The sequence below is a fragment of the Pipra filicauda genome, unplaced genomic scaffold (genome assembly GCF_003945595.2).
Source record: "Pipra filicauda isolate LSUMZ 115617 unplaced genomic scaffold, ASM394559v2 scaffold141_size4267151_pilon, whole genome shotgun sequence".
Lineage (NCBI taxonomy): Eukaryota > Metazoa > Chordata > Aves > Passeriformes > Pipridae > Pipra > Pipra filicauda.
Genome location: NW_024103896.1, coordinates 2,841,363 through 2,867,099, shown reverse-complemented (window position 1 = coordinate 2,867,099; position 25,737 = coordinate 2,841,363). Strand labels below are relative to the sequence as shown.

The following is a 25,737-nucleotide window of genomic DNA, read 5'->3' as shown; positions in this document are numbered from 1 at the left end:
AGAAAGGAAATAAATACCTGAGACTCACAAAGATCTAAGAGATATACCTTCTCTTGTAATAACTCTTTTAACCAAGCTTCTACCTTACTAAAGCAAGTTCAGTTAAAAAGGTTCAACTTGTTTAGAAAGACTAGACCAAATCTGTGCTTATATATTTACCAGTGGGTGAGCTGGTTTGTTATTATCATGGAATGCAGTGGCACATAAACGGAATTTGTTTTCTTTCCATGTCGTTCAGGTTACCAACATGTAGGGGCAGTTCCTGGCTCTGGAGCAATATGGACAAGTTTTCTTCCTTTGAGGAAAATTAGGTCAGGAATGTTTACAGATATTCTCCACTTGGCCTAACAGAAAACAGTTCAGTTAATGACTGTCTAGATTATAGCTCAGGGACTGAAAATCTGGTAATGTTTTTACCTTCACAGTTCCAAGTTTAGAAATACATTTTCTGACTTTTATTCTTTCAGTGAGTACATCTGTATTACTGAAAAAAAACAGCTTTCAGTGAAGGAAACTGAAACAAGATAAGCTTTTGGGTTTTTTTACAACAGCTTCTGAGGATAGTATTATAAAAATTCAGCAAAAAATGGCAGCTACTATTTACTTCAGAAAAACTATGAGGTTAATCTATAGTTAGTCTTTAAAAAACCCAAGCACACTTACACGTATCTGTGCATTTATGTTCCTCCCAATGGGCCAATTAGCATCTGCTTCTGCCAAACACTGTTCACATCCTACAAAAGAGAATGATCTTTCTGACTCTGGTGGAAGTCAAGGGCACAAAAACCCACTATCAGCATCTGGCCCTTAGAGATTAATGGCAATATGCAAAGAGTATTACTAAACAATATACAGCACAGAAGGCATTTTTGGAACACTGCAAAAATAGAGTCGCTTTTTAAGACTCTCATTACTGTCATATAAAACAGATGGGAAAGATTTGAAAGTTTTAAATTATAGTAAAATAATATTCTGTGCCAAATGCAACTTCTCAGAAAGTTTGCAATAGATTGACAGGAACTAGATTAAAAAAAAAAAAGGCAAGCATTGCAAAAGAGAAGACTGTATGGAATGAGATAACCAGAATAATGGTCTAAGAAACAGCACACTCTGTAAATGTCAGAAAAATGGAAAAAAATGTTTTACTGATGCTTTCATAAAAAATCAAAGGGAAGGATTATAACTTAAAGACAAATGCAAAATAAGGATCAGAAGCAGGAAGACAAGCATTTGCTATTTTTATACTTCGTCCTCTGCAAAACTGGAGTCACTGAGGTCTTGGATGAAAAATTCCTGCCATTCTTTATATTTGTATTTACTTTTTACACTATTGGGGTCCAGGAAGTGGAAAGATATAGAAAGAGTCATCCCTACATAAATTGTGTCATATGGAAATTTGGTTGTATGATATTAGACTTTCAGTCTCTCTTCATTGTCTGAAAGAGTGCACAGGGATAATGATAAAACAGGGACTCATTTTCAAATGTCTGTGCATAAGATTATGTGACTAAGTCTTTTAAAATGAATACATTAGGTATACATCTTTTGTCACTCACCTCAGCAGATAAACTAATGTTAATTACCTAGGTTCAGATACCCTGGCTTTAAACGAGGGTTTTTATTTGCCGTTCCAATTAATGGACTCTAGTTCTGAATTGCAGGAATTTTCCTTTCTTGACAGATCCTGTAAAAATGACAGGTCTATTTCTATGTTCAAGTACCAGTGCCTGGTACAGTGTCTGCTTATGCATCTTTCATTCTCCTGAGCACAGGTAATTTGGCTTTTAAAACTCATTTGTAATTAAAGTTTTGGAGAACATTTTTGTCTGCATGAAAATTGCTAATGCAGAAAAATTCACCCAAACTGTCTGAAAGATTGCGTCCAGTTTTCCAACTTGAGTGGCAGACGAAAGAAAAACCTTTAAACATTTTAAAGCCGTTATGACAAACAAGCTGCTATAAACGGTGGAGGATGCCAACCTGCTTCCTCAGAACCACTGCCCCTCCAGGGCCACGCTTACTCTTTTCTTTGACCTTTAAAGTTGACAACAACGGAGGCAAATGACAGGCAGATGATACCAGAGTCATCAGCAGTCAAGTCAGTTTGTCAAACATTCTTCTTTTCACAGCTCTTAATGCAGATCTAAGAGGTTTACCAGAGCAGATGGAAAGAGGAGTGGAAGAGGAATAGATGGGAGAGCAAAGTAGGGGTCATCCCTCTCTGAGAAGAAAAGTTTGCAAGGGGGGAATGTTATGGTTATAAGAAGTAGATTTCTCAAGGAAGGAGTAGCTCAAAAACATTTCTCCTTTTCGTAGTACTCTCTGTGGTGCTTGAGTTTTTTTCTACCTACTCTTACTTATTACACATTTAGAATGTCTGGATGAGCACGTAAACTGACTCTTTCCTGTATGAAATTTAGCAAGAAAAAGTGTTTCTAAAAGGATAAAGGTACTAAGACATATGAATGGAGGGGATATCATACATTTTAGACAAAGTTTTTTAGAAACATCAGAAAATCTTGAGAAAGAAGTTAAAGCTGCACAAACAAATGGCTCTTTCTAAATTCAGGTTTCAAAAATACACATATAGCTTTTGTTCAGGAAAAAACCTCTTGCAAGAATCAGGGTGAGTGTTGGGTTTTCCATGTGTGCTAAAATGGAGGGAAATTCAGACAGAGTTCTTCATGAATTTCCAGGTTATAAGATGTACAAGTTTTTTATTTCAGAGCTTGACAGATAGTATCCAAATTGTTTCATAATTCATTCCAAGTTATTGATGTTTTTGGCATTGTAGTTATTGCAATCAGTGCTAGTAAGAGCTTTATAAACCCTAAACTGGTCACGTTAAGAATTTTCGATTTTCACCTAGCTCATAGGCCATATTAAGACATTGCTGTTTCTCAACAAGGCCTTAGCAATCCCCACAATCATTTTTAACAGTGAGATCTGTGCTTTCTGTTGATCTGACATCTCATGCAATCAGCAGTGATCTAGTTAAGATTCCATTTAACATGATAACACATATGAGTTTGAACTGCTACTGCCATGGTATTAAAGTTAGTGAGCTCCTTTTGTCACTTAGAAAGCCGATGTGCCCAGTATGTTTTCCTTCTAAGGTCAAATCCAGCTCAGTCTGTAGCTCCCTTGGCACATTTGCAAGGATTTAGTTTGTAAATAAACAAAAGAGAGAGGGATTGAGCAGGAGAGTGACTTTTTGCACAAGCACGTAGTGATAGGACAAGGGGGATTACCTTAAGGTCACTTCCAACCCAAACAGTTCTCTAAAAACATAGATCTCTCTTTATGCAGTTATTTATGTCAGAGCATAGCATACGGTGGAATATTAGTAATTTGCATCCCTGCAAAGGTCTAAATTCTGGGAAAGCTGGTAAGAAGTGAACATACGATGGGTAGGGTGTCCTTAGGCTGGGAATACCTACTAAACTGAGGGGCATTTTCAGCTGTAAAACAGTCACACTGCAGCAAATACTGTGAAAATCATGAAGGACTGCCAAACCCAATATTTAGCATCTTTCTGATACTGAGGAATTTACTTCTGTATTTGACTTAAAATTCTTGTGTTCTCCATTTTTGTTCAGAATTCCGTGTTTGAAGCAAAAACATGGAATTTTGGCTTGCCATTTACCCCTTTCCATCAAGTATTGTCAATATTTCACTGAAGGAGCTGAATCATTGAAATATTGGCACTGACTTCCCTGGAAGCACAGCTTGCAGCTGGGAGCAAGATTTATAGACTTCAAATTATCAATTTTTGCTATTCCTATGTCAAAAGAAAAGAAAGTAGAACAAACATCCACTTCCGAGCCACCAGCCTCCGCCTTTGTGACTCTGGTGTCAAGGTGTCCTTGCCTCCTTTTGCTTGTGAAAATGAGATTTTATTTATTGAGGGATTTCTAGAAACTTCTGTCTGCAAGATTGCTTTTGTAACTTCTTTTGTTCCATTTCTCTATTTTAATTGAAATGTTAACCTTTCTGATTGTTAAGCATAATTTTCTTGATGGGAATCTATTTCTTTTCTGTTCTTTTCTTGGGGTACACTTGCTTTTCCCATTATTTACTCCCTGTTCTTAAACCAATGAACAGGCTGTAAAAATGGTGTCAGTGACATCTCCGGCTGAAGCAGGGAGCAGATAAAGGGAACCTCTGTGCTTCTGACACCTTGATTAGGAAGAGACAACAGCAGCTCTCTGCCATCACTGCACACCAGGCACTGCTTCACTGTGGCTCCAGTGTATCAAGTGCTAAACCACTAACAGAATAGATATTGATGGTGTTGCTTTTTGCACAATCACAAACATTGTGTGGGAAAATATACTGTACTGTCTACCATAGCTAGTGATTTTAGTATTTTTAGATTTTTTTTTTCTTCTTGATTTTCCTATATTTTGGGATGACATTGAAATCAGATAGCACTCCCCCAGAAATTAGAATAAACTGCAGAATTTGGCATTAGTGTTTTGTGGAAATTAGGAGGCATTGTTACATGGCATTTTAGTCCAGCACAATGCCCGGATGCCTGAGTACAAATTCCAGATGCTCAATTTCTGTCTATATATGCAGAAAGTGAGGGCCCCTCAGCTTCCAAATATGTTCAGTTCACTTCCCAGGAACTCAAGGTACTGTCTTATGAGGAGCAGCTGAGGGAGCTGGGGTTGTTCAGTCTGAAGAAAAGGAGACTGAGGGGGGACCTTCTTGCTCTCAACAGCTACCTGAAAGGAGGTTGTAAGGAGGTGGAGGTCCCTCTCGCAAATAGCAAGCATCAGGACAGGGAAAATGGCTTCAAGTTATGCCAGGGGAGGTTTAGATTGTATATTAGGAAAAATTTCTCCCCTTAAAGAGTAATTAGGCATTGGAACAGGCTCCTCAAGGAAGTGGTGTAATTACCATCCCTGGAAATATTTAAAAGATGTGTGCATGTGGCACTTGGGGCCATGGTTTAGTTGTGAACACTGTAGTTCTGGGTTAACGATTGGACTAAATCTTAGAGGTACTTTGCAACCTTAATGATTCTATGATTCAACAAGGGATTGTTGATTGCTTTTGTGACACAAAACCGGTTAATTGCTGAACCCAGTTGCCTTGGTAGCAATAATAATGGTCTGGCTATATTTATACAAATAGAATGTCACATCAATGAATAATTATTTTAAAGACATTTTTTATCAAAGATTAAAATAACTCCTGGAACATCTGTGAAAAAGTAATATCCTTCGAACAGCAAGTTTTAGGATAACTTGGAAGTGCTGAGCGCCCTCAAAATCATATCTCAGAAACTTTAGTTAAAATGGCTTCCTACCTGAAAAAAAAGCAAACCAGCCAACCAATCCAAATAGACTAAATGGGAATGCAAAGCAGTAAACCAGAAGTGATACAGACTATATGGAATAAAAGACAAGAAATTTGTAGAAGATATAAAACTATTGTTGTTAAAGGGAGCTAAAGGCAGCAACACAATATCTATGACTCAAATGAGAGGCAAAATGTGAATAGATGGAAATGCTTTATGCACACGGGCATCCGTGGCAGCAAGGGAGCATCCTAGTTTGGATACATGGATGTGAGTCTCAGAGAAGGATTCAAATAACATTATAAGCATTTTTTTCCTAAATGTTGTTCTGAGTGCAATACTGTGACTAGCAAATGTGATGTGACCCTTGGGTAAATAAAAAAAACTAAAATAGAAAGAAATGGAAATGCAGTCTAACATTGATGTAGCATTTATGAAGTTATGTAGCATTAATCAGATACTTGCTAGAATTTTATTTAAGTCACTATTTTTGGACAGATGTGGAAACAGTGGAGAGCCTGAAAAAGAAGGTGAAAAAATAGTCCTTCCCAAAACAGACTAAAAGAGCTCAATCTACTCCATTTGCTGAAAGAGTGGAGGTGATTTGATTACTGGACTCATGTTCTTCCATGTATGGAATATGAAGAGTTTTTCCCACCCACTAGGAAAGGTTTAAAGTAACCCAATGAAATGAAAGCAGAAATCAGGTAAGTCAGCACAACTTCACAGTGAGAGTAAACATTAGGGCACCTTACCAGTTCTTAAAATGAGATTAGAAAACCTTCTTTAAAGATTTGCCTTAAATGTGACCCCTAGGAGACATCCTGAGCCTTGCGCTTGCAGGGGTCTGGCTGCTTTGTTCCTCCTGACCTTGCTGTGAATGAAAAGATGTGTTGCATTTACTTATTTTATGGATTGTAGCCAGAACAGGATAAGATCAGCACTGCTTTCAACATGCTCCTAATGCTTCCTGGTCAATATGAAGATAAGGATTTTCATCATTGTATTAATGACTTGTCATCAATAGCTATAATTAAATGTTCATATATATATGTACATATATATCTATGTGTGTACATATATATATTTTATATTATATTTTCCATCCCTCCATGGTAGGGGTTCCGGAACTAAACAATCTTTAAGGTCTGTTCCAACACAAACCACTCTATGATTCTATGATTCTACGAATGGAACCAGGTTTTTGGTTTTTTTTCACATTTAAAAATTTAGTGTATACCTTATGAAAACATGAAGTACCAGGTTTTAAATTGAGTGCATAATTAGACCGCATAAATGTATAATTATAAATGTTATGCATTTATGGAAGATAAATCTATCAATGGACATTAAACACTGTGTCTAATTCAAGAAAATATTAGTTTGTGAGAACTGGGACAGTAGTCCAAAAAGAAAAATTATTTTATGTGTATATATATAGCAAAATCCTTGCCAAATATTCATTAGTAGTCATTGTCAGAACCAGAAGAGTAGATTAGGTGGTTCTGTGATCCAGGACAGTAGCTGTTCTGCCCTTAAACCTCATATTTTGAGTTTCAGTTGATCACAAGGTTCAGGAAAGATTATTGTACTTTGTAAATAAGCTGGATATGTATACTCAGATATTGATACTGTTTTTCCTTTCCCTTAAAACATCAACATTGGATGCAGCTGGAGAAAACACGCCAGACTGAATAGGCCAACACTTTGAGAGGGTATTGAGTATCCTCTGCTTTAAGTGCTTGGATCTAAGTGCTTGGATCTTAAGTGCTTTAAGTGCTTGGATCTTAAGATGTACTAGCTGGTACATCTTAACCAGCTAGTGAGGATTAAATTTATCATGAGACTTGGGGACAGGGCTGAATTTTCCACAAGTCAGATTAGAAGGAACCTTAGGATTTTTTTCAGGCTTTGTTATAATTTGGAGTATGGATCATTTCTCACCTAATCGATTCCTTGTTATTGTTGAAACCTAAGGTAACATCCTGTTCTTTTCTATTCCTTGCCTATGGCACTTAATAATTTAGTTTTTCATGGGCGGAAGTTATGTAGTTTAGCTCAAATTACTGGGCTCAGTACAAGGTAAATGGAAGAAAATTATTGTCTTGTGCTACAGCGATCAGTTTGAGTTGTCTAATCATTCCTTCTGGTATTAAACATAAAACTTTCCCTTAGCAAATTAATTTGGTCAAAAACTCAAAAGTGGAAGGAATTTTAGATGGGTTGTGGGGAGTCTTCCTGCGAACTTTGAAAAAAATGTCTGTTTTTTGGTTCTATTCTGTGACTAACTCAGTTTGAAATCAAAACTTTTCTCAAAGTTTTCTGTATATTTTTCTTTCAAATTTTTCATGTAGTTAATTGTACTTAAACCTGTAGGTTCATAATGTGTAATGGAATGAGAAAAACAGTGTAGTTTGGATTTGGAGTTCATTTTAGGGATAATTTGGGACTATCAATGATCGAAGAAGAATTACCCATCTGCTCCTGGAGCAGTTACTGCCAATTTGATCACTGCATATAAGTGGATAAGTTTTATCATTACTGTCTTTCTCTGCCATGGCAGTATATAGTTATCATTATTTTGAAGGGAAGTCCTTGGATACCGTAATATTAACCATGCTGACTATGCCTACCCAGTAAAGAAAACCTTGCCAGAGGGAATCCTTGTTCCCAGGCTTGGTGACACATAGTGCCTGACTCCCCAAGAGCAGGTATGTCATACCCACAACTGCACACCCAGCTATTTTCTGGACCTGATGTATCTTCTCTGGGGACCTAGAACGTCATCTTTTTGTTATTGTTTTTTTCAGTACAAAATACCAGTGCACACAGTGTTGTGGTCCAGCAGTTCGATACTTCAGCTGAAAGCTGAGTCTGTGTGTGGTGTACGCAACACGTGGAATGAGCTGGAGGACACAGCCTTCTGGCATAATGCTAGAGACCTGGTTTAAGATGGTCCTAGCGGGAATTTGAATTTCAACATGAGGAGAACAAATAGGGTTTCCTTTTTTTCTTTTTTTCCCCAAAAAATTCTGTGTGATAGTTAAAACCTTATAAAATCACATTCTGGGACCAGCAAGTCAGCAGAGGAATTAAGATATTTAGCAGTAGAGCAGTAGCCAGTGTTGATTGTTTCCCCACTTGGATGCAGGCAACAAGCAGCTGGGGAAGCAGCAGCATTCAGAGATTGCTCAGGTCATGTTTTGGGTTTTGTTTTTCTTTTTCTTTCCCAGATCAGGAGCTAAATGTCACATGAGAAACTCAGTGGTGGGCAGAAGTTCTTGGCCCTCACAAAGACCAGTGGCCATCTCACAGTTTGTGAATATTATCTTGATCCTGTGTTACAGTGTACCACAGTCAAACACCTTCACCCACCTTTGCTCCCGCTCTCCATCAAGAAGGCAAGCGCACTTTGGGAGGTCAGCTCATTCTCTATCCACTGCTTGACTGTGAATTTGAATGAAAGTACTAGCTCCAAAATAAAGGGCAATGTGTTTTGGAAGGGAAAGGTTGGAGTTCAAGCACTGGTGTATTGTTCTATTAGAAAATTGCAATGGTTTTGCATAACCAATTCCATTTTAGGATGGACCAAAGAAAGTTATACATCAGAATTGTAATGTAATAGCTAAAAGTTGAAGTACTTTGGGCTTCTATAGCTGTTGTATGAAGAAAAAACTTATACAGAGTAAATATTTAGGGAAAGAACTATTTATTCTGTGTCACTTTGGAAATATTTGTCATCTTCCATTCTGAAATAATAGTTTGAGCTGGCTGACTTTTTTGAATGGGAAGAACTAGATGGTAGAAAGTCACAATAGACTGTCTTCTTCTGTTTGAACTCAGCAGTAGAAAAATCGGAGGGGAGAAACAAATCTAAAAGTTCCCATTCCTGCAGAGCATAGGCACTTCCCTTTACAAAGTGAGCCACAGCATCATCTGCTCTAGTGGGTCTGGGCTTCACCCTAGCAGTCCTGAGCCCTAGGAGCAGGCAACAAAGCCTGCAACAACTCTTTATTTTACATCTATCTTACTAGAACATGCTCCAGAACCCAGGAGATGCTTCATTCCATCTCTAAAGGGTAAAAAATGGAGAAAGGGACATTAAACCGCATACAATATGTCAATGTGAATATTTATGAGTATATAGGTATATAAGACAGTTTAACTCATAATCACTAATCTGTGTATTACTTTGGCAAGGCACATCACCCAGTCCAAGACCAAAGAGTTAACCAAGCTGAGATACTGAATGGAGGCCCCTTGTCTCTGCAGACTCATGCCCCCCATGTCTTGCCAAGGTAACTTGGATACCTGAAAGAATTACTCAGAGGAGTCCAGGTCTGTCTAAGGCAGGATGGAGATATGAAATAAGTAGGTGGGCTTAGTGCAGCATCTAGTGGACAAGTGTCCACATCACAAAAAAACTTGTGTTTCTGGCTGATTATTGCAGGAAAAATCAGCAAAGGACCAAGGGACTGTGAAGAAGAGCAAAATCCCCTTCAGTGGTAAGAGGCATTGCCCTTCCTAATGGGGCACACCGGCTAATGGAAAAAAATCATCCTAATATCACCCATTTTATAATTGTGAAATTGATAAAAATAGGGAACCCCAGGCAATGTAGATCAATTTAAATGAAAGTTAATTAAGTCACTGATTATAACCATGAATTAAATCAAAAGCTGGAAATCTTCAGTTAAACTGTGATTTTTTTTACTTTGTTTGCATTTTATGTCCTAAGGAATCTTTCTCAATGACTAGTCCAATGACTTAATGTGGTGATGTGCACAGAGACACAGCTTTTAAAAATAACTCGATTCTCCTTATTTCCTAGTGGGAAGGATGCACTGAAAAGGATGTGTGATTCTTACACATTCCTTTATTAAATTTTTTCATTTATAAGATGTTTTCTGTCTTAATTTTTGGATTTTTATATTATATTTGAATGTAACTGGTTGCTAAGTTAATTAGAGAGATGGTTGTTTGAAAATCCGATGTGTTGGTGTGTAATAGAGCACAGAGGTAATCAGTGGGATTTTCAAAACCACTGCATAGTCAAGCACTTCACTTTCAATAATATAAGTGTAGCTGATCTAAAGCAGAATTAGGACTTAGTCTTGTAGATATTTTTCGAAGTCTCACATCCTTAAGTACTTCAAAAAGCTGGTCATCTGTTCTTTAAATTTTAGTCACTGTACCTCTCATATTCTCCTATCTGTTTTTTTTTTTTTTTTTGTAAATTAGAAGAGGAGAACAGCATGTCAGCTAATTCATTTCTGATTCATTTTCTCAGATTTCAATAGATAATTCACATGAGGAAAATATTCCTGCTGCATCTGATAATAAGTAGAAACTCAAAGAAATGAAGGCAAATGCTTATTTACACAATAAAACCAGAAAGTACTGGCCTTTGAAAAACATGTAAATATTTGCATTCAGTCTTTTGTAAGAATTGGAATACAGGATAATATGACATTTATGAAGATTGAGCTGTTCTAAAAAAAGCAGCAATTTCTCAGTTTCAGCTTTGTCATTATGTGTGAAGGTAGCACTCCTTAACTCATTAAGGTCTGGAAATGAATTGCTGTTGCAATATACTTTGTTATATCTTTAATCAGATGTAGTAACTTTAGTAAGTCTATGTTTAACATAAGCTGTTGTGTCTGAATTTTAATGCTTCAGTTTCTTAATGTAAAAATATATTAAATTTGAAATCTTAAAAAATCTGATTTTTAAAAGTTTTAGGGTTTAGTTTTTTAGTATTAAAAAGTGTAACAGCCCTGCTGAGCACTGGGCTGTTATGGATCAGTGCCTCCTTTGCCCCATATCTTATCCCTGCATGTGAAGCTTCTCCTCACCAGAGCCCCAAGCAAACACCAGACACCATCACCAACGTCCCAAAGCCATGGGCATACACACTGTCTAGAAGAGGGAATTTGATGATGGAGACTATGAAGGTTGAGCCTTGTTTCCTTTCCCTCCCTCTCTCACCTGTCAGTGAGCAGCAAGGAGTGATGTCCACTGGTCTATTGGGAATCTCCAGTGAGCAGGCTGCTGTTGCAAGTGCCCTGCTCGGGTTGCCCTTCTGGTTCCTTATCAACATGCTTTTAATTCTGTGGCACTTGTACCATTTTTCTTTTCTCATTTTTGCCTTCACCATGCCCCAATCAGTTGATTTTCTCATTTTTCTCTTCTCCTTTTATCCTTTCTCTCCCTGGGAGTTGTCTATGGTGCAATAACAGTAGGACAGTTTGTTTTAGGGAGAGAGCATGTAATCATGGTTGCTTTCTATGATCTTCCTGATCTCTACAAATTCATCCTGGATTTCTGTTCTTAATCCAGCTTCTTCTAGGTCATCCAAACTATCGTTAAAATGCAGTGGTGTCCATAGGATTGTTTTTATTACATCGGACAGGACCATGGTTGCCATAAATCTATGATAAAATGAATAGCCAATAGCCGTGTGAATGAGAAATACCCATGGACATAATTTATTCCAACTCTAGTAAGACTTTTGCCATGCCTCCTCGTGTATCCAGGGTTAGGATGTTAGTGTTTGGATGGCTTGACAACTAGATGAGGAACAAACCAGTTGAATGATCAGACTTAGAGGGCAGTGGTTAGTGGGTCACTCTGTACCTTGAGACTGGTGGCAAGTGTATCACAGCAATCTATTCTGGAACCTTTCCTTTTTATCAATTGGTCTTTATCAGTGTCTGGAGATGAGAAGCGCATGCTCGTCAGGTCAGAAGACACTACAGTAGGGGGTGAAGTTGACATTGTCAAGGGTGGGGCTGCCATCCACAGAGACCTGGATAGTCTTGAGGATGAGGCCAACAGAAAATTCATTAAATTCAACAAGTATGAAGAGGAGAAGAACCCGACTATCGAGGGAAGTGATTACCTTCCTCTTCTCAAAGCTTGTTAGACCCCATGCACTTTCCAGCACAAGGGAGGTGTTGATAAATACAAGCAAGTTTAGAAGATGCCCACCAAGATGGTCAGAGCCAGAGCAGTTTCTCTTTGGGGGGAGTCTGAAAGAACGAGACTCATTGAGCTTTTGAAGGGATGGCTTCAAGGAAGACCTAAGCACAGACCAGAATGGTTACAAGTCTGTCCTCGAGGAGATGGAGCCAGGCTTTTCACAGTGGGACATGGTGGAAGGATGAGAGGTAACTGGCATAGATTGAAATGAGAGAGGTTCAGAACGGATATAAAGGGGAAACATTCGCTACTGCAACAGCCAAGCAGTGGGTCAGGTTTCCCAGAGAGCCAGTGCAGTGTCCATCCTTGGGATCTTTCAAGACTTAACTAGAAAAAACCCTGAGAAACCTCTTTAGCATTCTTAGTTGATCCTGCTTTGAGTGGAATTTTGGACAGGAAGCTGCCTGAGGTCCCTTCCAGCGTGAATTATCCTGAGATTCTGTGGTCTAAATTTCTTCTCATTAAATAATGCATGGCATAGAACATTCCTTCCTCCAAGTAAAAACATCCCAGTCTTCTGTCTTCCTTTCTGTAAAAAAAAAAAGGAAACATTTTTAGAACTGTCAGCTTTTCTTATGGTATGAGAAATATGTCTGTGCTGAAAAATGGCAATTTATTCTGTTGTGCAAGATAGCTGTAAGAAACCTCTACAGAAACATCTAGTATCAGGAATGGCCAGTTCATAAGAACTATATTTCTTTGTCTCAAGATATTTTTCTGTTTATCTTTCCTTAGAACAGAGTAGTCAAAAAGTTAAAATTAACCCTCCTTTGGTTGTAGGATGTTTCTAACCCACCTAGTGGCAGAGAAAATCTTTAAAATATGACTCCTGTGCATCCTGATATCTCAGGAGGGTAGTTTCCATTTCTGCTTGAACTCCTCTATAGGGTCAAGTTTCAACTGGTTGATACCTGCCCAGGAACAGCTGATGGGAGACTCCAGATGGACATTTCTGGTTGTGATACTCACAATGGATCAGCAACCACAGTAGTAGATATAATTCTCCCACAGCTACTGAATCCTGTTCAGCTTCTCCTCTTTATGTTCTGGTGCCAAGATGTGACACAAGCTTCATGATATTCTGGCAGAGATGGGATGTGCCAGCAGAGAGGTAAAAACAGACTGCCTGGGACATGGAGGGATGGGTACAGGTGGCAGGAAGGAACAGTTGACAAAGCCTTAGGATGTCAACCTATGTTCACATGACTGCACTATCACCTGCAGTTACAGAAGCCCTGCAAATAGTTCTCTTAATTTAAAGACAGCTCAGGTTTACAGGTGTAAAGACCTACCAGATGATTGTTACTCATATGTAGGATGTGAAGTGGTAGGGAATTCTAGGGGTAACCAGTTCATCCTAGAAAATTAATTTTTACCAGTAGCCAGAAATACCACATGGATGTTAGAGGGAGGTTCATCTGTGGCTTTACAATTCTGCCTTGGTGATAAGGCAGTTTTCCACCTTCTGACTCTTGTCTGCTTTCCAGCATTTGCCTGACTCAGCCTGACAACTCCATTTTATAGAATAGCACTCTCTAAAGTTGGACAGCACTTAGTTTCAATCTGGCATTGGTAGATGGAATATTAACAAAAGTAATTTCCATTAAAACCAAGTGTAGCTTTGTTTGTCTCTGGTAAATTGATTGAGGATTTGACCGTGTGAGCATCCTTAAGCTCTGAGGGACTGCATGCATGCTTCTTGTTGATATGTATTCTCATGTGCTGAATTGTTTACATCTGTTGTGAGAGGAAGCCATATATTGGTGTTATCATTAGCAATATTCTTCAAAGAATATAAAAGTATCTTTTTGTGAGGTACATGTGCAGGCATATACATTATGTACTAATAGTTCAACAATTTCTTTATTAATTCTCTGCCATGACTATAAAATAACTTGTATATCACATTAATGCCAGAAAGAAGCACAATTTCAGGTCTAAGTACTCCTCCAGGAAATTTATATAACTTTAGCTCCTTCCTATGGTTGAAAATGCAGTAGTCTGCAACACTACCATAATCTTTTTCTATTGTCCAGACACCAAGTCTCACCTTGATTTAATTACTTAAAAATTCATCTGTATTCTTTAATTTCTATCCACAGCTAGTGTCTAGGTCAATACCTGGTAGCAACAATATGATAACCACCACATCTATAATTCAGAAATATCTCTAGAACCCTCTGGGTGACCACAAATCCATCAGTTCTTTTGGTGATTTTTTTCTGAATTGTACAATACTTCATTTACAATCATTCCTTAAATGACTTTCATAGTCACCTATTCCATAACAATATATTAAATAGAGGAAAAGAGGACATAACATTTTCTCATTATTCCCATAAAGGAATAAGTTACTTAACTGAAAAATAAATGTAGCTGAGACTCTAAGTAATGTGGTTCTTAAGAACCAGCCCTAATCTCCACCATGAAGTGATAAATGGTTGCTAAAGGCTAAGTAGATTATCATAGGAAAGTCTCCTTGAAAGTCATTTAACAGCTAATCATATGTTAAGGTCAAATATTACCAGCTTCTCATAGTGGAGAAGTAGACATCCTGTCTGATTTTCCTATTCTGAAACAATTTTAGGAATGTCCAAATTCAAGGATTCTGAAAATGTCCCCTGAGAAGTACCCCTTCTCTGTCACTTTCCCTGATTTTGATTTTATCTGAATTTGATTTGGTCAGTATCTGCTCCAAGGACAAAAGAGGCCTCAAATATCTGGGAGAAAAAGGGCACATTGTTTTCTTTTTGTTTGGCTCACCTGAAGCCTGACTATAGCACCTCCACTGCTCCAAAACAGTTTTGCAATACAGTTAAGGGGGAAAAAGCATGGAACTCTGGGATACCAGGGCACACAAGTGGACTCTGTTCAGTCTCTAGTTCAGTCCATCTTCACTTCTTCAGTCTCCTTAAGCTCTATACTAAATATAACCTTAACATACTTACTTACTTCAGTGTGAAGACAACCTGGGATAACTGTCCTGCAAATTTTAAGCAACTCTCTGAGGGAAGTCTACAGTCTGAGGAGGTGATTTGGGCGGTCATGGAGGCATGGTTGGCAAAACTGGTTTTCCTTCTTAACTCACTTTTCCACACTCCAAAATATAGTCATGCCTCAGGAAAATCATATTTCGTAACAAGAAGCTGAACACTATACAAGAGTGTGATTGTATCATAATACGTCTTGAAACCTATTTTTTTCTTTTCGTGAATGAAAGCACTTTCCTTCCAGAGTGGAAAGGAACACATGAATGTAGGCAAGATGATGAGTCACAGCTATAAACTCTCTCACATGCATAACATTCATGAGCATGAAGGTCTGACTGCAGTCAGCATGTGGCTGCAGCTCTTGTAGGTGTGCACAAGCCAGCTGGGGCATTGATAATGCTTTTGCTGAGGCAGTCCAGCGATGAGCATAGGCTGCAAAACCTGCTCAGGCAGCAATGCAAGTTTTGGGTGGCCAGCCCTCACTGAATGATGGTTCCCATGTCTCTGTTGCTTTCTATACTTGGATATAGGCATCTTATCTCGCCAGATTGTACCCGGTTTTTTTTGCACTGTAGTGATGACTCTGACTGGTACAACTATATTTTCTAAGGTTTTATTAAAAGATATATTTGACAAGTATTTTGGTCCAGACAATATACAAGTAAGAAGCAAATGGGAGTTCATGACTTTGCAGAGCTGTGAAGTGGGGCAGGTGGACACCAGAGAAAAGGGAAGTGGGAATGGGAGAAGAAGGATATTACTTCATCCCTTTTAACAGCAAATGACAAAATTCTTCACCCATTTTCCAGATGAAGGAAGGAAATAGGTAGTTTTCACATTATAGGAAGCTTTTAAAATGACATATTTAATCAACAAAGTAACCTTAGGAATCTGGAAAGGAAGAGTGGCATTTTCTGTCTTTGCTGAGGTGGAAGAAGGAGCTGAAGACCTGCCAGAGTTAATGAAGATCAAACAAGCCATTGCAGCCAGCTAGACTGTTGTGTAAAACCACATTAAACCACATGGACTTTTCTGTCACACTGTGAGCTGGTCAAGGCAAAGATGGTTGGTTATTTATTTGTTTATTTATTCAATTTACAAGAGGCTTTGGTCAGCACACTCCCTTAGGGCATGTATAATAAAAACAGTGCATCAATTAAATAGCGATGCTTACAACATTGACAGAATGCCTAACAAAGGACTTTGAATTCCTTCAGGCCTGTCCCTTTGGAGAATGCTCAGCCTGTAGCTTTCACACATCTGGAAGGTTTGGAGGGAAAAACAGGCTGCCTGAATATCTGGATGTACCTTGAAGCACAGTTTGAAGGACAACAGGAACTTCAGCTGTTGTCTTACAGCTGTAAGAGAAGAGAATTCTCCAGTTTGAATCCATACATGAGAGAAACCTGAGATTTTAAAAGCTATTTATGTATCTACAATCGCAAGTAGGCACTAGTGGGTGTTCTTACTTGCCCTGTTTTTTAAGTTTAATTCCAAACTTGTTCAGCCTACAAGTAAAAATCCCACGAGGTACCAGACTGCATCTATCTAACTTTAAAAATCTGGGCCTTGGTAGAGCATTGCTACAGCATCAGCACACTGGGAGAGAGTCAGCCTCTGAGGTCTCTTTTATAGCTACTTGGTCAAGAACACTTAGAGGTAAAAACGTGCTCTTTATCAAGCATCTGCCATAGAACAAAAATATGGCCTGAAATAATAAAGAGTAAACCAAACAAACATCCCATACCACTCAGTTAACATCTGCTTCCAGTTAGGTGGCATGCCCCACATATCTTCCTGTTTGCTATCTATGTTTCCCATTTTCTCTGTTTTGTAGGGCCAATGCAGAGTTAGAGTAGCCAGTGGCCATGGAAGGATAAATGCCACACTCAGGACAACTGTCCTGTTTTCCTAATGGCGTTTTTGTAGGATGGTGATGGATCCAAACAGGGTGTCCCATCTTGTCCTTCAGTTGATGCAGAAAAAGTGGTCCTGGGGAAGAAAACTTTTATTTTCCCTCTCAAACCCTGACTCTCTGCCAACAGGTCCACAGGAATCCATGGGGAGGCCACAGGAAAGAGACTGTCTAGATGCATAAAAAGAAGCAGAGTGAGAAAATCTGATTAAACCTGACTCTAGACTTTTCTTCTTAGATATCTTTAGACATAAAACCCACGATTATTCTAAGGCTTAGTGATTTGGGGTGCCTGCTTTTTGGCATTTCCAACTTGAAATGCCCCTGAGGTTGGCTTTTAAAAACAAATGTTCACTCTTATTTACAAGTGGATTACAGAGATTCTGTACTGTCAGAGTCAGACAAACCTGCAGATGTTCTGCACCTACAAAATCAGTCCAAGAGCCTTTTGGTCCAGGCACTCTAAAATCATGGGCTACTTCTGCACCAGGTGACATTACCTCAACTTATTTTCCATGCCTGTAAAACCAGAAGAATGATGTTTAATTGTGCAAAGGGCAGTTGCAAAGATCAATTAGCTAATACCTATAAAGCGCTCTGCACACATCCAGCACAACTGCTGCCGGGTCGTAGCACTCCCCTTACTCGCCATGCTCAGTAGGAGCACTGTTGCTTTAAAAAGGGAGCTTGTCCAAGCTCTCCTCCTCCACTGGATCTAAGATGGATGCTCCTGCTGCAGCACAGCCTGTGAGCAGACTTTGCCCAGCCTGCTTTTTTTGTTTTTCCTGGAAGCTTGCTCCAGACAAGTCAGCTGCACTGCAGACTGAGCAGAAGCAGGAGGGCAGCTCTCCCCAGGTAAGCTACCACTGCCCCAAAGCTGCTCATTCCCATACCTGGTCAGGGCAGCACCAAGGATGCTGCCATCCTGAAAATTATGGTCTCCTCCGTCCATCTCTCTAGCTGACTCAGAACAGCTCTCAACCAGGCAAGAGTCAAACAGCCCTGGGCTTGGACTCTCTTACATTCCTTTCCTGACTGACTGGAATAAATTTAGTTACAGGGAGGACAGGGAGACTCCTGTTCTGCAACCAAAGCTGAGCTTGTGCCTGTTCATTTGCGTTAGCATCACCTCCGTGGAGGCACTTCTGAATGGCATGGGAGCTGCCTGCGGCACTATGGTCCTAGGGCCATGCTGGGCCTGGCAGCAGACACTTCATTCCATAGTGAGGAGGTGGTCTTCAGTCACCGCAGAGGGCCAAGGGGTTGGCTCAGAAGGGTTCTGCAGGTTCTTGTAGGCCTGCAGTCACGGGGAGAAGTTTAAGCTGTGTTGGCTCCTTTCCCTCAGAAACACATTGATTTTCCACTAAGTTCCTCTTCTTTGCGGCATTAAAAATGTCATCTTTAACGGACTGCAAACTGGGCACTCCAATAACTCTCCAAAGTTTCTCTTTATTTCATCTTATTATTCCCATGGACCCTTTGGAGGACACATTCCCTCTAGATAGTGTCATTTTAGGAAGGTTTTTCTTTTCCCCCACCCTGGAGTGGTGGTGCATCGGAGGTAGGAGACATTCCCAACCAACACAGAACTGTAAGTGTGCTTTTCCTCGATGACTTCAATTTACAGGACTATTCTGCTCAGCCAACAGTAACAGACCCCACTAGTACCCCCCAACCGCCAGGACAGAGAGAGCTTGGGCAGTGCTATCGGGGTGAAAAATCCCTGGCCTGGCTTTTAAGGGCATTCTAGAAACAGAAAGGTGCTGTAAAGGGATATTGGTCAGTGCTGACCAGGAAGAAGCAGAATAGGATTGTTGCCACTAGCCCTATACTTCTCCCTGGACACGCTCCAGCAGAGAGGGTCAAGCCAGAACTGTGAGCATCAAGGGAGCGCTGTGCCTGAGACTGCCTGGTTCAGAAGCTCCCATGAATGAGAGAATTGATAAGATTCTCAGGATTAAACTCTCTTCTTCTCCATCTTTTTTTTTTTGAGCCGCAAAGCTTTACAGCTTGTATTTAAAACCATGGTGATGGGCATTATCCCATGGAGGCAGAGAGAAGCTACTGTCTGTGCCACAGTATTAAACACACAAAACTGACACCCTTCCAGCTTTCTCTGGGTTTCACTTTTCCTTTCTCACTGTGAAAAACTGGTCAGGCTACAGAGCAAGATACACAGGAACTGCTGAGAGAAGAAAAACTCTTTCAGAAACATTTTTCTTCAGCCAGTTGGAATTTCTGTATGGGATGGAGTCAAGGGCAGCTCCACCTCCAAAAAGAAAATCATGGGCGTTGATGTTTTTTCCTTGTTGACAGTGGTTATTTCCCAGATGTGGGATGGATATATCTAACAGAGGTTAGATTGCAAGATCTGGAATCTCTTTTCCCCAAATTTTACATAGGGGGATCGAATGTCTCCAGTGTGTCCAGAGGAAAGATCCATGGTCTGTCCTAAGAATGGTGGGGTTAGAAATGCCAGCCAAAGCAGATATTGTCATACAGATGTTTTTGCTACAGTTTTGATGGAAAATTTGATGTAGAATTTAGCTTTGACCACAACTATATCTCTTATGTGTGAGTTTTACTTGGTTTGTTTTTGGTTTTTTCCATGGGATGGGAATTCCATAGCTGACATTGAATACTAAAATCTGTGAGAATAATGGCACTTGCCAGAAATGAACACAGAATTTCCTGTTAAAAGAATCTGAGGAAAATCACTGACAATCTTCCTGACTGCTGAGAAAATGCTCACTTTTAACAGGAACTGGGAAAATCAATACATTTATACATAGAAAAAAATGGGAAAAATGAAAAATTAAAACAACTGGTTAATCAGGACTTCCTTCTCTATGTGTTAGGGAGAATTTCTGAGCAAAAGAAAAGCAACACAGAGGAAACCTAAGGTGTTTTCCTGCTTCTAGCACGCGTGGTGACAGCCTGGGTTCAACTCTGACATGAAATGTGTGTCTGGCCCTCCCAGCCAGGATGCCTGCACCCTTAGCCAGAGCAAATCTTGAACACAATAATATGGAGCAAGTAATGTAAGACTTTACAGCATAGGATTTGGTTTTAGGCCCAGTCCATTTATTTATTTATTTATTTATTTATCTATTTATTTAGTTAGTTAGTTAGTTAGTTAGTTAGTTAGTTAGTCCGCCTGCAATTGTAGTTTAGTTTAATGATGTCATTCAGGATATCAGAATTTCTTGCAAAGTACTAGTAATGTTGTGAGAAATTCATTTCTCCAAAGTGCCAAAAAGCCCAACTTTCCCATGAATTGTGATGCATCATCACTTTTATTTTTACTTCTACTTTCATCAAGCACTTTTTCTTTATGCTTAATATTCCTCTCTAAATAGGAGTACCATATAACACAAGAAGTGAAGGCTAGTTTCCGGTGGTTCCTCTTTGGAGGTTCCAGCAGCAGTCTGAATGTCTCACTACTAGAGATGATAGTAGAGATACTGGTTTTCCACTAGAAGCCAATTATAGGAACCACATCTGGAAATTGATTCCAGGCCCCTATGAAACACTTCCAGGAAATGGTCAAGGTAATAGTAATGATTTTTTTTTAGCTTTATTTGGTTTTGATTTTGTGATTTCTTCTGTCTCCTAGCTTTTATTTAGATCATAATAGGATTTCACGTATAATCTTATAAGATAGACTCCTTACTTTCCTTCAACTGCGTATAGTCCCCATTGACATCTGTATGGACCATTAATGATCTCCAGAATTTTAATTCTGTGTGATCTAAAGGCAATGAGGTCTAAGCAGTATATGTACCTTCTCGGAGGTACCTAGAGACACATTCCTTGAAAGTGGACTCCCTATTTGAAAGTCTTTTTGGGGATGTTACACTCTGTGCTCCGGCTAGTCTAAGTTCCAGGAAGAGTTGCTTCCAAGTACTTTTTATTGAGGTCCATATCCTCTGACCAGAAATTGTCAGAGGAATGGCACGTGTAAAGTTCCACATAAATAAATGTCCTGAAAGCAGTAATATGAAGTACAAATATAAAGTGTTTCATGTAGTAAAGATATGCAATTGCAGGAATATCAAATGTGTATTGATTAACCAGGAAGCAGAGAAGGATGGAATTGGGTAGAAATGAATCCCAGAGTGAGTTTCAATGAAAAATGGGAGGCTATTGCAAAGCTAATGTAAAAAACTTTGACTATATTTAGAGAATTACTGTGAGAGATGGGGCGAATATTTTGCAGGGCAATGTCACAGTTTGGATGCACACTTTGAGAGGGATGGAGAGATTTTAGAGGAAAACATCAAGGATTAAGGATTTAAGTGTATTTTTGATGTATAACATCAAAACATTAAGGATTTAAGTGTATAAGCTAAATTTTGAAAGAGTTAAGTAGAACAAGGTGGGATAGCCAGTAATCATCTTCAAATATATAAAGCTATTGTTATAACAGTGACTGAGATCTATTAGGCTACAACTTTTCATTACAAAAAAGAGACTAGTTAGAGAGGGTGCAGAACTGGTTTATAAAATCATAAGTGGCATGGAAAAGATGAATAGTAAACTATTCCTCATTCCTTCCATTGTAGAGGCAGATGACAACGATATCAGGAGCAAGACTCAGAATAAAAAAAAAAGAGAGAGATTGCCATATAATTGGAAGGCCAGAGGAACTCCTCACCAAAGAATATTATGGAAGTAGAATGGATTCAAGGGGAGACATGAAAACAAATGGAAAATTACTACCAATTCCTACTGCTTCTTACTGAGGGAGTCCCACTTGCACACAGCAGGAAGGACGTGCGTGCACAGCTGGTTACCATGTGGAGGACGGTGGCCAGGCTTATATCTCTATTCAATGCATATCACAAATATGTGCATGGTGCAATAACTTCAGCACATTGACATAACTGAGCTAGATAGTTTCATGCTAGCAACAGTGTGTTAACACAAAATTCCATGTAGACTAACCGCTCTTTTGCCCCAGCAAATACTGAAGCTCTTAGGCCTTGTTGAGCTGTAGCATGCGGTGGCTAAATTGATCACTTCAAGCTCATTTAGGTGCATCTGTATTACACTATAATCACTTGAAAAAATCAGTACCTCTACATAATGACATTCAAGTGGGGCATATATTTTCTGAACGTGCTGTGTGCACGTTTCCACTCTGAGTCAGCAGGATCATAGAAAACCTTAAAAATTCTAATACAAAGTATAAATAGGAATCTTCAGATAAGTAGAACTGTTTTGTATCTATTGAGGACTGGCAGCAATATACTTGCTTTTTTTTCTTCCAGCTGATATTTAATTCAAGTATTCTTTATCCTCTCTTTCATATTTCTCTTTTAACTTTTTACCTGGCTAGAGAAGTTACTTAAAAAAACTATATGCAGTTGGTGACTTTGTAAATGATTTAACAGATCAAAATCATTTTCATAAATAATTCAGACAGTTTTTCACTAGTTACAAATGTGAACTGTGCTGGTAATGTAGCACTTTAGAATGTGTAAACACTTATGAACATGAGTACTTTTTGTAAGAGTATTCCCATTAACTTAAAAATCACTGCTTATAGGATTGCATACTTAGAGATATGGACATTTAATTGAAAGGTATTATCTCCATCTTCAGGTGGAGAGATTGAGTCGTATAATGTTCTCCAAGCTGCCTACCACATCTGAATTCTTGATACAGTTTTTTCAGAGCATCCGATCTGTCCTCTGCCTGTCTATCTGCCTCTATCAAGCACAAGGTGCTTGAGGAGAACTTTCTATCTGCATGAGTTTCCCATGTCTTTGTCAGCTCCAGGTGAAGCAAACCAACTCTCCACCAGCAGGGTCTGCTGTTTGCAGGAGCCACCTGGCAACTCATTCCTGTCTATATACAGCGATTTGCGAAAACCAAGTCAGCTGCCATAAGCCACCATGTGAGATGTGGCAGCTGCTGCTCATGACAGTGGAATAGATGGGTCCCAGCAGAAGTGACAAATCTGCCTCTACCCAGATGTCCCTGGGGCTTTCTGTTCCAGCTCCACCCCAGTGGCCCTATTCTTCTCCTTCTTATGGCAGGACTGGCCCAGACTTTATCTACTTCTTGAGCCTTTGGACACAAAAAAAAGTTGCCTTATTCCTATTTCTGAAAGTGGAAGTGAAAATTTAATCTCATATTACCCCTTGGTACCAGTTCAAACATAGGTTTGCATCAGGTGTGGAAAGATGACAAAAGAGCAGCTCTTGAGCCAGTATCTTGTGACTGTAGGGTCTTCCCTGGGTAGACGTCAGTGATGTGCGCTCACAGGCCACAGGGTATGACTGTATCCTGGGCTGCATCAAGACAAGTAGGACCAGCAGGTTGACGATATGATTCTCCCCATCTACTCTGCTCTGGTGAAATACCACCAGGAGTACCGCATCCAGCTCTGGGATTCTGAGTGCAGGAAGGGCATGGACCTGTTGGAGCGAGTCCAGAGGAGAGCCACAAAAATGATCAGAGGGCTGAAATGTCTCTTCTATGAGGAAAGGCTGAGAGAGTTGGGATTGTTCAGCATGGAGAAGAGAAAGCTCCAGGGAGACTATTGCAGCCTTTCAGTACTTAAAGGGGCCTATAAGAAAGGTGGGGACAGACTTTTTACCAGGGTCTGTCAGGGCAAGGGGTAATGGTTTGAAACTTAAAGAGACTATATTTTGACTAGATATAAGAAAGATTTTTTTTTTCCTAATGAACGTGGTGAAACACTGGCACAGGTTGCCCAGAGAGATGGTGGATGCCCCATCCTCGGAAACATTCAAGGCCAGGTTGGACAGGGCTTTGAACAACCTTGTCTGGTTGAAAATGTCCTTGCTCATTGCAGGACTCTTGAACTAGTTGAACTTTAAAAGTCTCTTCCAACCCAAACCATTCTATGATTCTATGACAATTGTTCCAAAGGGAAATGGATTTTCAGGCAAAGTAAGCCCAGGCTTCTGATACTCACCAATAGACAAATATCAGCAAAATAAAGGCTTGACATCTCCATTCTACTCCCCAAAATGACCAGCTCACAGAAAGTGTAGACATAGCTGAGGTCCTTGAAATGCCCTAAGCATGGTCCCTCCAAAAGACAGAACTCCTGTAAATACTTTGGTTTAGAGGTGTGAGACTGTTTTGTTCTTAAGGAACATGTGAGACAGTTGTGTACAATCGTTTCTATTTTGATGGGGGAATCTTTCAAGTTTGCTTTTTATTTAAATTTTCTTGTTCCTTTTGTATGTGCTGCCTGTGGTGTGACAAGCCTTTTCCCTTTTTCTTTCATCTAATACGAGTCTTTGAGAAGACAACTTCTCTTTAATCACTGTCAGAGACAGGTTTAGTTTTTAGGAGGCTTGATTAGCATTCAGGGACATCTGAGAACAGCTGCAAAGAAAGTGATTTTGAATTCTAACATAAGATTAGAAGAAAGTTAACAATCATATAGGTTGGCTGAGGGTCTATAGCTAATCATGATCTTCTGGTATCTAATGGATGTTGTAAGGGTTAGTGGAATTTTTACTGGTATAACAATGGAACAAAAAGTTCAGTAGTGAAAACAGGGAAGGAGAAATGCATAAATCTATACTATAGTACCAGAACTTAAGCCGTTTTCTCAATAGAAACAGCAGAGAATTAAAAAACTTAAAATCCTAATAGATTTTAATAGGGTAGATACCTAAAAACATCTTTGTTACTCTCTAGGTCTTTTATTTTTATTTTTACTCATATTGATCTTCTTGATTCTCATGTAATATTGGTAGGTGCAAGACTAAGTGTTGCTATTTGAACTAGCTCCAATGCTGGAGGGTGTATATACACATTAGGTGAGGAAGTACCCTGCAAACATGATCGTAATACTTCCTGAAGTGTAACTCAGTTGTTCCAAGTTAATTCATCCATTTCCTCAAAATAATGCACTGTGAAAGGCGGACATTGTTGGAAAACCTGGCAGCTCCAGAGAGGCTGGTAGAGCAGGAGAAATCTTAGCAGCTGAATAGCCAGTGGCTGTGATCAAGTAGCTGGATCAATGCATTCAAGTCCGAAGAAAGGTAGTGGACTCAAAAACCTGAGCAGATCTGTGGACTCTCTTCTCATACAGTAACACCCACGATGTATTTTCTTCTACGTATCCCATTAGCGCAAAAATGTGAACATAGATTTTCCAAAACCATTGCTCTTGCAGTTTGACTGTGATTTAAATGCCTTTCCTGGCAAGCGGCAATTTATTTCTGTGTCTGTGATGAGTGCTGTTGTAAAAAAAAAAAAAAAGATAGAGAAGGATCTCTGAGCAAATGTTTTCTTACGGCATTTTTCTATATGTGACTGTCACTTAATGGAAATAAATGTCTTGGCCAATTGCAAAATGAGTTATTATTCAAATCTGTCATTGGAATAAATCTTTCTTTTCTGAGATGTTCCCAAATGACTGCGGGTCAGGTAACTGTTTTTCATCTGAAAGCAACTATTAGTTTAGGTGTGAAGGGATGAGTTTCGTGCCTGGTGCTTGGTGTTTGGTGCATCTTAACACTGAAATGAAATCACAGGTGAAACCTGTTCTG

The 25,737-nt window shown here is 39.3% G+C and overlaps 1 protein-coding gene across 13 annotated transcripts in view; it reads left to right on the top strand.

The window, feature by feature from the left end:
• Nucleotides 1-25,737, top strand: part of DLG2 (discs large MAGUK scaffold protein 2) — a 995,087-nt gene that overhangs the window by 341,510 nt on the left and 627,840 nt on the right. The window contains exon 1 of one of the 13 annotated variants that reach the window (XM_039378630.1): nucleotides 17,999-18,049. The exons of the other annotated variants lie outside the window; for them this stretch is intronic. The gene's annotated coding sequence lies outside the window, so the exon portion shown is untranslated. Of the gene's footprint in view, nucleotides 1-17,998; nucleotides 18,050-25,737 lie in introns of those variants that run through there. 13 annotated transcript variants of the gene reach the window in all.